The sequence below is a fragment of the Micropterus dolomieu genome, unplaced genomic scaffold, assembly GCF_021292245.1.
Source record: "Micropterus dolomieu isolate WLL.071019.BEF.003 ecotype Adirondacks unplaced genomic scaffold, ASM2129224v1 contig_2557, whole genome shotgun sequence".
Classification (NCBI taxonomy): Eukaryota; Metazoa; Chordata; class Actinopteri; order Centrarchiformes; family Centrarchidae; genus Micropterus; species Micropterus dolomieu.
Genome location: NW_025731547.1, coordinates 12,904 through 27,912, shown reverse-complemented (window position 1 = coordinate 27,912; position 15,009 = coordinate 12,904). Strand labels below are relative to the sequence as shown.

The 15,009-nt window shown below is 39.5% G+C and overlaps 1 long non-coding RNA gene across 1 annotated transcript; it reads left to right on the top strand.

Annotated features, from left to right (window-relative positions):
- The first annotated feature begins 4,404 nt into the window (after positions 1–4,404).
- On the top strand, positions 4,405–9,426 carry LOC123964446. The gene is made up of 4 exons (XR_006823442.1): positions 4,405–4,636; positions 4,741–4,839; positions 7,288–7,340; positions 8,010–9,426. It is a non-coding gene; the product is annotated as an uncharacterized LOC123964446 (long non-coding RNA).
- The last annotated feature ends 5,583 nt before the right edge of the window (positions 9,427–15,009 follow it).

The following is a 15,009-nucleotide window of genomic DNA, read 5'->3' as shown; positions in this document are numbered from 1 at the left end:
TGAACTTTGGATGACAGAGGACTGCAGTCTCCAAAGACTCAAAGCATTTAATTAAGTTAATTAAATCTTTAGTTGCCTGAATACGTTTGCCTCTATTTGAGTAGTTATGTTAACTGTTGTTGCTATCTGTTGTTGATATTAGTGCTGAAAAGAAGTTACTTGTGCAGTGTTTTTATTTTCAGCAAGACACTCCTTCATCTAATGTAATCAATGCTTGTTCATAATACTTTCCGACAAAATTTGTTTAGAAATGATGACAAAGGAATGTTTTACTATACTCTTAATCGCCAGCTTGAATTTAAGGATGAATCAACAATATTCCCAGTTCCTAAGGAGAGACGATCTTTGATTTAATCCAAGCTTTCCTCATGTAACCTGAGCTCCCCCAAGTGGACGAAATAAGTATTACATGCCCTCGTTGGAAATGCCGTTAAATGTATAAATATCCTGACCAATAATGTGACAATTGTTTCCTGTTACCAAATGCTTAGAACAGTACAACCGTTCAACCATTGAGGTTTTTGTGGAAAATATTTGATTATAATACGTGCAAATAAATTTCTTTTCTTTAGACATTAAGTTAGAAAGGCAGTCCCTGGGGAAACCTGAGACGCCCCCTGGGGAACCACGCCCCAGGCAACAAAAGAGCGACACGCGACCTCGCTTCGCTCTCTCCTCTTCGCTGTTGGCTCTTCCACCCTGCTCGGCCCTCTGGACGCTTCGGCATGTGTGGCGTGCCTCGCCAGGCAACGCCCAGACTCGGCCAGCGAAACAAACAGGCCTTTGTTCGCCTGAAGCTACACACCTGAAGTGCCGCGACATCGATCTGCCTTCAGTTTGTTTTATTTTCTTTATTTCTTTGTTTGTTAAGGTTATGAGTCCGTTAAGTTACACTGGACTAATTCAGGAACGACCAAGTTCCATTTTAAGCCTTTTTCGTCGAGCCAACTTCACCGAGGTCAGACCAAGCCACGTGGTCTCGCCAGCTACAACGAAGGAAACCTGCAAACAGCCAAATTGCCGGACGGAGGAGGCGTTTTCAATCAGACACGGAGAACCCCGGAGAATCCCTAGCAAAAAGCCAGGATCGGCAGCTAGCGTGGGACCCGTGCAACAGGCCAAAAGCAGGCTGTCGACAAGCAGTAAGATTTAAAACACGTTCTGTGAACAGATGTCCATTTTAACTCCTAAATTATAGCATTAGTTTACTTTCAGTAGCTCTTCTATGCCGTATGAGTCAAATGCTTCCCACAACCGAACCTCCAGGCTCATTGTTCAGCAAATGTTTATGTTCCCTGTATCCAACCATCTTTTTATCACCTTAGTTAGAGAATAAATTCACTGTAATATAATCAAGAGCTGTGTGTGTTGCCTATTTCTAGTTCCTGCCAAGAGAATTGACCCTTTAGATATGAGACTGACTGACTGATTTAAGATAATTGAGCGATTATTAACTAACTGATCACTAGTAATAATTGTATAATTATTCAAAACTACCTAGAGGCCCGGAGACTCTAGGATTATAACAACTCCGGTGATGCCCTTAACGAGAAAATTTTGATTTTATGAATTTTAATTCATAATTGGGTATCAATTCTCATAAATTTATTAAAATGCATAACTAATAAATTTGGTCTACTACAATTGTCTTGTATTAGGAGGAACCCAGGGCCAACCGCACCAGCATATGGTCTCACAACCGGTCTGAGGATCTCATCTCGGTACCTAATGGCAGTCAGGCTACCTCTGGCGAGCACATGGAGGGTTGTGCGGCCCCCCAAAGAAATGCCACCCCACACCATTACTGACACACCGCCAAACCGGTCATGCTGTAGGATGTTGCAGGAGGCAGAATGTTCTCCATGGCGTCTCCAGACTCTGTCACGTCTGTCACATGTGCTCAGTGTGAACCTGCTATCATTTGTGAAGAGCACAGGGCGCCAGTGGCGAATTTGCCAATCTTGGTGTTCTCTGGCAAATGCCAAACGTCCTGCACGGCGTTGGGCTGTAAGCACAACCCCCACCTGTGGACGTCGGGCCCTCATACCAACCTCATGGAGTCTGTTTCTGACCGTTTGAGCAGACACATGGATATTTGTGGCCTGCTGGAGGTCATTTTGCAGGGCTCTGGCAGTGCTCCTCCTGCTCCTCCTTGCACAAAGGCGGAGGTAGTAGTCCTGCTGCTGGGTTGTTGCCCTCCTACGGCCTCCTCCACGTCTCCTGATGTACTGGCCTGTCTCCTGGTAGCGCCTCCATGCCTTGGGCACTACACTGACAGACACAGCAAGCCTTCTTGCCACAGCTCGCAGTGATATGCCATCCTGGATGAGCTGCACTACCTGAGCCACTTGTTTGGGTTGTAGACTCCGTCTCATGCTACCACTAGAGTGAAAGCACCGCCAGCATTCAAAAGTGACCAAAACATCAGCCAGGAAGCATAGGAACTGAGAAGTGGTCTGTGGTCACCACCTGCAGAACCACTCCTTCATTGGGGGTGTCTTGCTAATTTCCTATAATTTCCACCTGTTGTCTATTCCATTTGCAAAACAGCTTTTGAAATTGATTGTCAATCAGTGTTCATCAGTTCTTAAGTGGACAGTTTGATTTCACAGGAGTGTGATTGACTTGGAGTTACATTGTGTTTTTTAAGGGTTCCCTTTATTTTATTGAGCAATGTACATTTGGCATGTGGCTGTATTTTCTTGCATGTATTTATTTTATTCAAACCTGGACATTTTTGGATTTCAGCAGATTTACTGTCACTGGCTGTTCTGAATGAAGTGATCATTACATACATTTATTCCAGCTGTGACAGCATGTGGCTCGTATTGTTTAACTCCTGAGTCTGTTTGTTTGTCGCTGTGTCAAAATGTGTTCCTGGAGACATCTATAGCGGGAACTACCACAGAGGTGATTTACAGTACTTTTCCAGGTATTTATATTTATATGCCTGAAAACTGAACTAATTTGTTATGTCAGCTCAGTGAGGATGAGTTGCCTAGTGTAAGTTTTTGTACAGCTACTCAACCAACTCTAGTCACTGTGAGTCTCGAGCACAATAATAAACAGCAGAATCTTCAGTCTTCAGACTGTTCATCTGCAGATACAGCTGCTGTCTGCTGTTGTCTCTGGAGATGGTAAACCGGCCTTGAACTGACTGAGAGTAGGATTTGGTGCTACCATCAGTACTGATTATAGCAATCCACTCCAGTCCTTTTCCTGGAGCCTGTCTGACCCAGTTCATCCAGTAGCTGCTGAATGTGAATCCAGAGGCTGTACAGGTCAATCTGTGGGATTCTCCAGGTCTTTTAACCACTGGTTCAGATTCTGTCAGAGTCTGACCATCAACACCTGTTAAGACAAACAAGAAAATAATCACTTTCTGTAAGTTGGCAAATGTATGAAGACAGATTCAACTCAAGATCAGTAAAGATCTTCACCTGCCCAGCAGACAGTTAAAAGCAGCAGTCCTGTCCTATAGTCCATCATGTTAAACTGTGTGTCCACTGTTCTCTTTCATCCTCTCTGCAGTCAGATAAGTAGAGGTGGAAGACATCTGAGTTTTGCATTGACTCCTCCTCACAGTGTGGAACTGATTTGACTTGGATCTCAGTTACTGTTTGATGAAACTGGAGATTCAATGTTTACTGTACATGACTGATTCCTACAAGAGTTTCATATTTCAGTATAATTTGGGAAATAGGTTGATAAACACCTTCTTTAAATTGTTTATGTACAGTCTACAACATGTGAGGAGTTTGACAAACATTTATCAATTACATTTCAATAGAACAATAAAAAAGTAACATGTTTATTATGTTATGTTGACTTTCTCACAAATTGTTCATAAGTCAAATCATTTTCATGACATCAGCCGATATTGGAAATACAATGTTGATGCATAAAAACTAAATCTGTCAGAAAAGGAAGAGCGCAGGACTCAGGACAGTGGGTTAAAAATAGACCGATACACCAACAAAGAAATCAATGACTACCCCAGTGGGAATAAAAATGAGAAAACTGTCTATAATAAAAGAAACTGTCCAGTCAGACAAATAATTTCAGTCAAAAGTATGTCATCCTCTCTGCAGTCATATCAGGAGTTATGCTAGAACCCAGATGCAGACACAGAGACAAAGCAGCAGTTAAACAGTTTATTGACTGAGGCAGGGTGAACGAGGTGGCAGGGAGTCCCTTTCCAAGCAGTGGAGCGTGAGGGCTGGCTGGTAAGTTTGGATCTCGGCTTTGAGGGACTGGCAGGCAGGCAGAGCAGGTGATCTGGAGACAGGCAGAGAGAAGTTAGTAAAAGCAAACTGGTTGCTAGATTAACAAGCTTAAGGCTAGATGCTAAGGTAAGACCTACGGTACATGACTTAACAATCCGGCAGGGAATGGAAGTCTGGTCTCTCCTTAAGAGGTAGGGATGGCAGATCAGGAACAGGTACGTGATTACCAGCAGGTGCAGCAAGTGCCAACTTAGGAACCCAGACACACCAAGGATTCAAAAAACTGAGAGAAGGAAAAAAATACAGAACACACCAAGCATGCCTCACTCACCCAAAGGAAAAAAACAAATCAAAACACACTCACCCAGTCCCAAATTCAGGTGAGGGATGCAGGGTTCATGACAAGTCAGGTTAGTAATGGTGGAAGACAGCTATGTTTTGCATTAACCCTAAAACTGGTGCTTTAAGAACTTCTATCTGTTTGTGCGTGTGGGTTGGTGGAGTGTGGTGGCAGGCTGACTGCGAGGCACGAGGGGGAAACAAGAGAGTGCCGTGGAAGAAGCCCGAGGAGAGAGCAGGTATGCGAGCTCAGCTGACTCGACGGAGGACAGAGGTGAGTGAACCAGGTCAGGAGCAACAACGATCAAGTTGAGTGGTTGATATACAGGCAGGCAGACAAGGTGCAGGTGAGGATCGTCAGCTGGGATCAGGGGCAGAGAGAGAGGGGAAGACAGAAGCAAGGGGAGCAGAGGAAACATAGAGAGGGGGGCAAAACACAGGGGAAAACAGAATGCAAGAAAAAAGGAGAAATAAACAGGACACTCGCCGTCAGCCGGGCTGCCACCAAAACAGGTGGAAGACAACTTGCACTAACTCTTTCTCACAGAGAGGACATAGTTTGATCTTTGTATGTTGGACTTTTAAATTTGATTTAGGCATCAAAGTTTTAAACTTGTTTAATTTGAAATATCTTAAAAAGTTGATTTTTGTCTTTAAAGTTTATCTGAGATTCCTCAAACAAACAACATCTTTAAACATACAACTGAATCACGATGACACACACACACACACACACACACACACAAAAAACATAGTGACATTATGTTTTGTTTTTACCCATCTGAATTTTACTTCAGGTCCACAAAGTGATTTTCATATTATATTGCAGAAACATCTGACTCACACACATGAATTTCACTTCCACAATAAAACTACTAAATTGTAATGTGGTTTTTTTGAAAAGCATTTTATTCAACTAGCTCTTTTTGAATCTGTGCACTGAATTTATGCTGTCATTAATTCACATAAACAATGTGAATCAGACAGAGAAAACACTTTTGAAAAATGCCTCTACTGTGCGTTATTCTTCTTCTTGTTCTGGTTAGTAGAAGTAGTATCATTAGTCATTAACCTTGTTTTAACACTTATTTTTATTGCTACATAATGTGTCTCTCTGTAACAGTGAGCTGGTGTTGAAGTCATTAGTGGTCTGAGGGCTCCTCCTCTGGTGGCTTCATGTTACAAGTGTTTTTGTTCAGGTCTACTGATGATCTGTTTACAGTCATTCTGTTACTGTTTTGTGACAAATGATCAAGTTATACTGTAATAGAAGAACTACTGACTGTTGATAAACTGATCCAATCTTTTTATGTTCAAGTAGTTACTCTAATGTAATATTGTATCTTTTATATTGGACTTTATATATTGATACTATTAGTATTTTAATACTATAAGTATTTTAAGAATGTTATCTAGATTATTTAGCATGTTAAGTGTCTTTGAGAATCTTGAAAAGCACTGTAATTAAAATATGCTTCTGTCCCTATTCAGGATATCATTCACTTCTCTGTTTATTGTGCTATAAATAGTGAAAAAGACAAAAGAAGAAAGTCTTCTTATTGGATTAAATTCTATCAGCATTAATTTATACCATGTCCATCTGTTTATTGCTACTGCCTGTGCAGAGTGAAAACATTGATAACCTGCCTGGAAAAGGCCTCTGTTTGTTAGGCCCCAACTTCAGATGAAATATTTATTAGGGCATTAAAAATTGATCTGAATTGAGTGGCTTCAATGTAAGGTGTGTTGTGTTTTGAAAGTAAAAAGTGAAAACATTTGAGATAAAGAAGTTCATGTTTAATTTCTTCTTTGTTGAAGAGCTTTTCAGAACGCAGTTGTGAGCTGAAATAATGCTGTCATTAATATACATGAATATTGTGAGTTAGAAAGAGATGAAACTTTTTGGAAAATGCCCCTACTCTACTATGTTTATTTTATTTTATTTGTATTACTTTACTTTTATTCACACCTGGACAATGATTTCAGCAGATAGTTTTGCTGTCATTGGCTATTTTGTGAAAAAGTGGATTATTATAGTTAGTTAATGATGATCTTTCTCAAGGCCAGATGTCATGGTTATATTAAAAACAACATTAAATTAATAATTAATTAAAAAATTACTCTTGCTTTCCAGTAAAGAAGAGTTTCAGTCCAACCTGTAACACCTGTAGGATTTTTTTTTACAGAACTTGTTAACAGCTTAAAAATATTTTTACTTTAAAATATAATTTTTTTTGGCATATATCAAATGGCAGATAGACATGCAGACATCTCTTTCTTTTACTCATGTAACTATATAGACACAGTGAAGAGTTACATACAATATGTAAATATAAAAGTAACTTGTCTAAAATGTAAACACATTTAAATGCAGCTGATTAGAAAACCCAAGTGTGATCACTTCACAGACTTGTTGTCCGTGGAGGTTTTTGTGCAGCTGCTCCACTGTCTTCAGTCACTGTGTTTTATCGAGCACAGAAGTAAACCGCTGAATCTTCTGCTGTCAGGCTCTTGACCTCGAGGTACTGAGTGCTGCTGGGCACATCTTGAGTAAAACTGAAACGGCTTTGGAAGGAGCTGGCATAGCTAGCAACGGTTGTTTCTGTGTTTATCCTCCCAATCCACTCCAAAGCTTTCCCTGGCCTCTGTCGTATCCAGCTGATACTGTAGCTTGTCATAGTATAACCAGATGTGATACATGACATCTTCACTGTCTCTCCAGGTCTTTTCACCTCAGAGGGAGACTGGTCCAGTTTGATCTCACTCCAAACTCCTGTAAGCAAAGAAATTCTGATAATTATCCATCAAACTTAAACATATTTTACTTTGTAATCGCAGAATTAATTTTCTTACCATGAATAGCAACTACAAATAATAAACACCAGGCAACCATGTTTTTCATTCTGCAGTAAACTCACTGCAAATCAGCGACTGCCTCAAATGCTATGACAGTTGCTGTTGGTGTGTTTATAAAGAAGGAAGAGTTTGCATAGACCTCCCTCTGCAGGTTTATAAAGGGATGTACTTTAACAACTGCCTGTGTTGTGAGTATTTAAGTTTCACAGGACACCATGTAAAAAAGTGTGTTGACTTGAAACAAGGTATTGAATGTCTACCATAAAAACATACATCATTTCAAAATCTAAAAATATATAAATTAGATACATAAGCACAGGTATCACAGTGAATAGTTTTTTCATCTTTTCAAAACATTACTCCTCAGGAACATTGTATTTTAAATTAAACACATTCTTTCTTCATCATCTTCTCAGACACTGATCATCTCAGCATTAATATCATTCTTTACCTCAGTGCTGCCTTTGATACTTCATTCTGACTCCTGTCTTGAATCCTCCCTCAACATCACCTTTACTCCCCTCTCCTGGCTTAAATCATATCTCAAACTTCAGTTTATCAGCATCAACAACTGCATCTCCTCCACAGTTCCTTTTTCCAGGTGGGCTCTCCTGTTCATCCTCTATGCTCCTTCTCTGTAATATCATCCATCATCATGGTTTCCCCTTCCACTGCCACATCATTGATGCTCACCTCTGCATATCAAGTAAATCCATCATCACTGCAGGTCTTTCAATTCACAGAAAGGTCAAAGGAGCAAGAAAGATACAGACGACGCTGGAATCTGAGAATAAAGGGAATCAAAGACAAAGTAACGTTGGATGAAAACATCAGGCAAGAGGTGATACGACTGTTGGGGGAGATCGCGCCAGAATGGTCCCAGAAAATGGACGAATACGTGGACACTGATTGTGCAGTTTACCAAAGCGTCAACATAGGGATGCCATCTGGAGAATGACTAAAAGGTCGCAGGTCTGTGAGGCTGCAGGGATCCGATTCGCAGAGGATCTGACGAAGGACGACAAGGTGGAAAGTGAAAAACTCTGGCCGCAAATTCTGCAAGCAAGTAAAAGCGGGTGAGAAGGCATATTACCGCGGACCTTTTGGCTTCATAAACGGTCGCTGCATATATGCCAGAGAATAAAAAACATCTCATTGTAAGCATGGAAAGACTGATCATTTAAAGGCAGGGGTAATGTTATCCTCACTGGTTTGACTGTTAGAGGATTACCCATTAGCTACATTTCTAAAGAACCAAAAGAGATCTTTACTTATCTTGGTGGTTATTGTTACGGTTTTATAGTTTTTTTTTCTTTCTCTATGTTAAAGACGAGTTTATTGTTAACTTCTTTGAACACAAGAAGAAAGCAGTATTTTTATTTTGTAAGGGACAAAATGCCCACTGTACTTTCTTACAAGAGACTCACTCCTGTGACGCTGATGCCACCTTCTGGTCAAACTAATGGGGGGAAAAGATTATATTCAGTCATGGTTCCAATCGATCTGGCGGTGTAGCCATCTGCTTCAATAAATGTCCAGGGAAAGTAATCACTTTTAGAGATGGATTCTAGATCACGTATAATACAAAAAATCTCCCAATTTTAACATATGAATATGTTAAATTTAGACTTCAAATGGAGAACAAAAGATCTGAATTTGAAATGAATAATCTGATTTTAATGGCAAAATACTTCATACACAGATTTCTTAAAACATACCCCATCTTTAATGCCTTTCTAAATGATATAATTCTGTATAAAGAATCCCTGAAATGTTGCTAAAACAAAAAAAAGCCCTACTTTTTCATGAATAATTATGCAAACTCATCTCCTAGTGTCTACTGCTTGTTTCTTTTTTTTTTTATTATTTTCTTTCCTTTTGTCTTTTTTTTTCTTTCCTTTTTTTTTCTTGGAAAATTATCAATATGGTACTCTGTGTTCAATTCATGTTGTAAGATTGACAGAATATGAATGCAATGTGCCTTGTTGTATGTTTGATATGAATCTTTAAAAATAAAAATAAAAAATAAATTAAAAAGCCTTATTTTAAGTCCAGCATGCATCACGTTAAGTCAGCGCTGCGCAGCACCGCATTAAGTCAAACGCACCTATTTGTTCCGTCTCACACAGGTTCCGCCCTCTGCTGGACTCTGTGGGTACAGTGGGTGGAGCCTGATGACTGCCTGTCCCAACCCTGAAAAGCCAAAGTCTACTACACCAACCTGCTGATTTTCTTACCATGAATAGCGACTACAAATAATAAACTCCAGGCAATCATATTTTTCATTCTGCAGTAAACTCCCTGCAAATCAGTGACTGCCTCAAATGCTTTGACAGTTGCTGTTGGTGTGTTTATAAAGAAGGAAGAATTTGCATATAGACCTCCCTCTGCAGGTTTATAAAGGGAAGAAGATACTATGACTGCCTGTTGTGATTTTTTTTACAGTATTTACAGGACTAAAACATGTAATACATGGAAACAAGCTATTGTAGGCCCACTGTAAAACCATAAGATATTTTCAAAATTTAAAAATATGTACATTAGGCACACAGGCACATGTATCCCAGTGAATAGTTTTTCATCTTTTCAAAACATTACTCCTCATGAACATTTTATTTTAAATGAATCACAGTATTTCTTCAGTAGCTTCTCTCCTCAGACTCTGAACATCTCATCATTCATATCATTCTTGACCTCAGTGCTGCCTTTGATAATCTTCAACCACCCAATTCTTCTTTCATGTTTTGAATCCTCAAACAACCTCACCAGTGCTGCCCTCTCTTGGATTAAGACATATTTAAACAACAGTTCATCAGCATTAACAACTGCATCTCCTCCACAGCTGTGCTCTTCTGTTCATCCTCTACGTGCTCCTCCTCTGTAATATCATCCTTCGTTATGGTCTCTCCTTCCACTGCTGCATCACTGATGTTCCCCATTACCATCCATCCATCCATCCATCGTCAACCGCTTATCCTGCGTACAGGCTCGCGGGGTGCTAGAGCCTATACAAGCTGGCATCGGGCGAAAGGCGGGGTACACCCTGGACAGATCGCCAGTCCATCGCAGGGGTTCCCCATTACATATCAAGTAAATCCATCATCGCTGCAAGTCTCTCCACCCTGACCAACTACTTCACCAAAAACCATGGATGCATCCAACTTTCTCAAGCGGCTCTATTCTTTTCCCCACCCCATACAGTCACAAACTGCAGTTCAAACTCATTTTCTTCACTCACAAAACACTCAAAGACCAGGCCCCTGTTGTTATGTTCAAGAAGTTCCTTAAAACATTTTAAAAACCATTCTTAATGGTTGATCTCAAATGAAATTGAAATATTTTGCATCTGTGTTTTGTTTTTTCAAGTAATCCTATTCCAGTAAATTTGCCTTTGAAACTCAATTAAAATATCACATTTGGGTGTCAGGGAACTAGGAAACTAATCATGGGAGGGGCTCTGATGCGATCTGTAGGATTTTGTACAGCTGCTCAACCAACTCCAGTCACTGTGAGTCACACAGAGTCTCGAGCAAAATAATAAACAGCAGAATCTTCAGTCTTCAGACTGTTCATCTGCAGATACACCTGTTGTCTGTTGATGATGATGGCAAACCGGCCTAACTTACTGAGTGCAGTATTTGTTGTTACCACTAGGTTGACTGATAAATGCAGTCCACTCCAGTCCTTTTCCAGGAGCCTGTCTGATCCAGCTCATAGCTCATCGCTAAATGTGAATCGAGTTGCTGTACAGGTCAATCTGTGGGATTCTCCAGGTTTTTTAACCGCTGGTTCATGATTCTGACCATGGCTTTCAGTTTATAATTTGGTGAAAGTGAAAAATCAGTGTTCAGGAATCATTCTTCCAAGTCAGTTAATTCAAACAATGTCTGAGTATTAACTCAACAAATACATTTCCCACATTTATTTTAATAAAACTAATATTAATAAAAATATTAATCACAGTTAAAATATTTGACCATTGGCCTCATTAGTTCCTGTAAGTATATTGGGCAGCAGATGAGCTAAAATCTACAGTATTCCTCTGATCACCAATATACACTAGCATTTTTGAAAACTGCTATATTGTCATCTACTCACGTTACATGTTAAGTCCTGACAACTCATATCAGGATTAACTGAATATGGAACAAAACTTCCATATTTTACAATGACAGTAGTTTACTTGTGCCTTTTCATCTTTTTATGTCACATGGTATTTTCCACTGCATTGCATTGAAACAGGAAATATGTTTTACCCTTCTCCTGTAGGCATCGCAATACACAAAAATTAGGAAATAAAAATGATGTGTTCCTATAATGCCTGCAATAGAGGCCAAATGAGATCAACATCATTTGACCTTAAAATACTCAACTCTTCCTCAATCTCTCAGTAACAGAAAATGTCCTCTTCCATTCAGAGAACTCCATAAATTTACACAAGTCAACATTTACATAAGTTTACATTTACATGGTTGACTCTTTTTGAATATCTGTGCAGGTCTGTGTTTTGTATTACTGTAGGCCGATGTACAGAGTAATACACAACTGTGTCCTCAGGCTGACCATTCAGTCCTGTTAATGTCACAGATCTAGTTGAAGTGCATGTGGCAAATTAACTTGTCCTTCAGAGCATTGTTTTGAAAAAAGCCACGTCCACCTTGCTGAAGTAAAATTCAGTCCATTGGTTTTCCATTACCTGATACAAATTGTTGCATAGCTGTTGTAAGTCAAAGAATAACCAGAGACCTCACAGGTGATTGAGAGTGATTTTGTTTTTATTATTTTATAAAATACACTTTTTTCTGATTGCTTGGGCACAATTTTTGAAACTATTGGCTGTTTTTAACTCTACACACAAACCACAAAACCTTACACCAAAAAATCTAATCATCATACATCTCTTGTAAAAGCTGAATCGCATGACTGAAATATCAGCACATTAGGTGGGATTTAAGGTCAACAGACTGCTGTAGGCTACTTGCAATATAGTCTAACACGTCAAAAACCAATAGCAATAGCCATCTAGACATTTGTAGTGAACTTTACTTTAAACCAGAGGAGTTTGTTGAACACAAATTAACCGATCCTGTTCTCATCTCAGGGCATCATTTACCAACGATTTGAGAAAGAGTGTCAAAGCGTAGTTATTTGACGTTATTTGTGTGAGACGCACCGGGTGGGTCTCTGTGAGACGCTCTGGGGCTCTACCGCTAGCTAGCTACGTTCGTGATAAAGGTATCAGCCCCCCGAAGCCCCTACCCTTACCACAACCATCAGAAATGTTAGTACCTAAACCTAAACGTAAGTCACTGAATGTATGCATGTCGACCGGCTTACCCTACACCTGCTTGTAGTTGTGTGTATTTCAATATTGAGAGCAGTCAGTGAGAAAACACTTTGCTGCAATGTTTACATCCTATCCTGTGTTCATAAACTAAGATGTTGCTGGAATCAGTACAGCCTAAGGCCCCTGGTGGCCCCTGGTCTTCTAGTACCAGTGCTGTGAGGAAGGATGCGTATGCAGTCCTAGCAGAGACAGGGAGGAGGGTGGAAGAGGTAGGAAGAAAATAGCCACACACAAATGTACTTTGGGTTTGTAATTAACTCTACAGTAGTAGTTTTTACTGGATGTGTAAATGTGTAATAAACATGCTCTTTAAAAATGAGTAAGCATTGTTTGCCAGTCACATACGTTAAATGTTGAAATATCTGTTTCATATGATACTGCTTATATTATTTCATCATCTAAATACAAATGTAAGTAATGCGTATGTTCGTGGGTGGGGATGAATTTTTCTCCCAGTCCACCCCTGGATATTGATATTCTCTGATGAGTCATTTTAATAAAGCTCTGTTATTGAATTAACAAGGTATGCCTATTTGGTAAAATGGTTTCTACATTCATATCGCTGCATAGAAATATTTTTCCAAATAAACATTAATTGTTCTCACAAAGCATTAATTCTTTGGACTACATGAAGTAATGACATTAATCATGTGAGATAATTGCAGTAAAGATGAGTCCTGTAGGTTTTTGTACAGCTGCTCAAACAACTCCAGTCACTGTGAGTCTCGAGCACAATAATAAACAGCAGAATCTTCAGTCTTCAGACTGTTCATCTGCAGATACACCTGCTTTCTGGGGTTGTCTCTGGAGATGGTAAACCGGCCTTGAACTGACTGAGAATATTGTTTGTTGCTACTGGCACTATTGATATAAACGATCCACTCCAGTCCTTTCCCAGGAGCCTGTCTGATCCAGTGCATGGTGTAGCCACTCATGTCTAACTCAGAGGCTGTACAAGTTATTCTGTGAGATTCTCCAGGCTTCTTAATCACAGGATCAGATTGTGTCAGAGTCTGACCATCAACACCTGTCAAGACAATGAAGAAAATGCATGTCAAAGGCAGCACAAATGAAAATACAAATGTGAAATTGAGATTAGTGAAAATGTTCACCTGCCCAGCAGACAGTTAAAAGCAGCAGTCCTGTCCTATAGTCCATCATGTTAAACTGTGTGTCCACTGTTCTCTGTCATCCTCTCTGCAGTCAGATAAGTAGAGGTGGAAGAAATCATTTGCACTGACTCCTCCTCACAGGGAGGAGAGATCTGGATTTAACTTGGTCATCATTTCTGTGTGTTGAACGTGGACAGTTACTACTTTGTATCGTGAAATTTGATGTGAATTCAATGCTTCTTCTGAGTTTGAAGAGAGGAAGCATTTGAAGCATTTTATTATTTTTTTTTAAATTAGATTGGTTCTAAAAAAATATAAAATTCACCATGTGCCTTAAAACACATAAGAAATTTTGTTAAATACCTCATTTACACTCGTAAATGTGCACATGCACAAGGGGGGTGCAGTGGCTTGAGCACCTGCCCTTTTGCTCTTTGATGCCCAAAGGGTCTTTTGTGAATGACAAATTTATTTATTTATTTTTAAATTTGTAAAGGTCCTTTTGTGAAGGCCTGCCGAATCAAATTATTAGTAAAATGAATGAATAATGATTTCGCAGTCAATAAAATGACCCACATTTTAACCTTTCACCCGATGACCTCATCCATGACGAGGCCTCCCGTTCAGACACCGTTAGTGATTCAGCAGCTCTGCCTACAGGACACCTGCGATTCCGCCGTTTAGTGGGGTTTGCCTCAATGTGCTTGTTGTGGGTTGTTGGATGTATTTTAGAAGAAAGACGCAAAGAGAGCATACACAGTAGTTTTGTATTGCTGTGTCGCCTGTAGAAGTAACGTTAGCTTCCGGCTAACACTGTGCCGACAGATAACGTTACTTCTACACACAGATAAACAAAGGTGCTCTGTTCACTTCGTTTTGTTTGAGGGAGAAAAATTTTACCGGCGTCGCGAGTAGTGGTATTTTTTATGTAATTTGACTAAAAACCTTTCACTTCATCATTACAGTAACAAACATAATGTGCCTTAAAATAATTACAAAAACAACATTGGTAAAACAGGTTTATTACTTATTCCTCTGAATTATAGCCTATCAACACTTCATATAATCATTTAATTCAGAACAGTTTTTGAATAGACTTAACAGAAAACCTACTATATTAACTAAATAA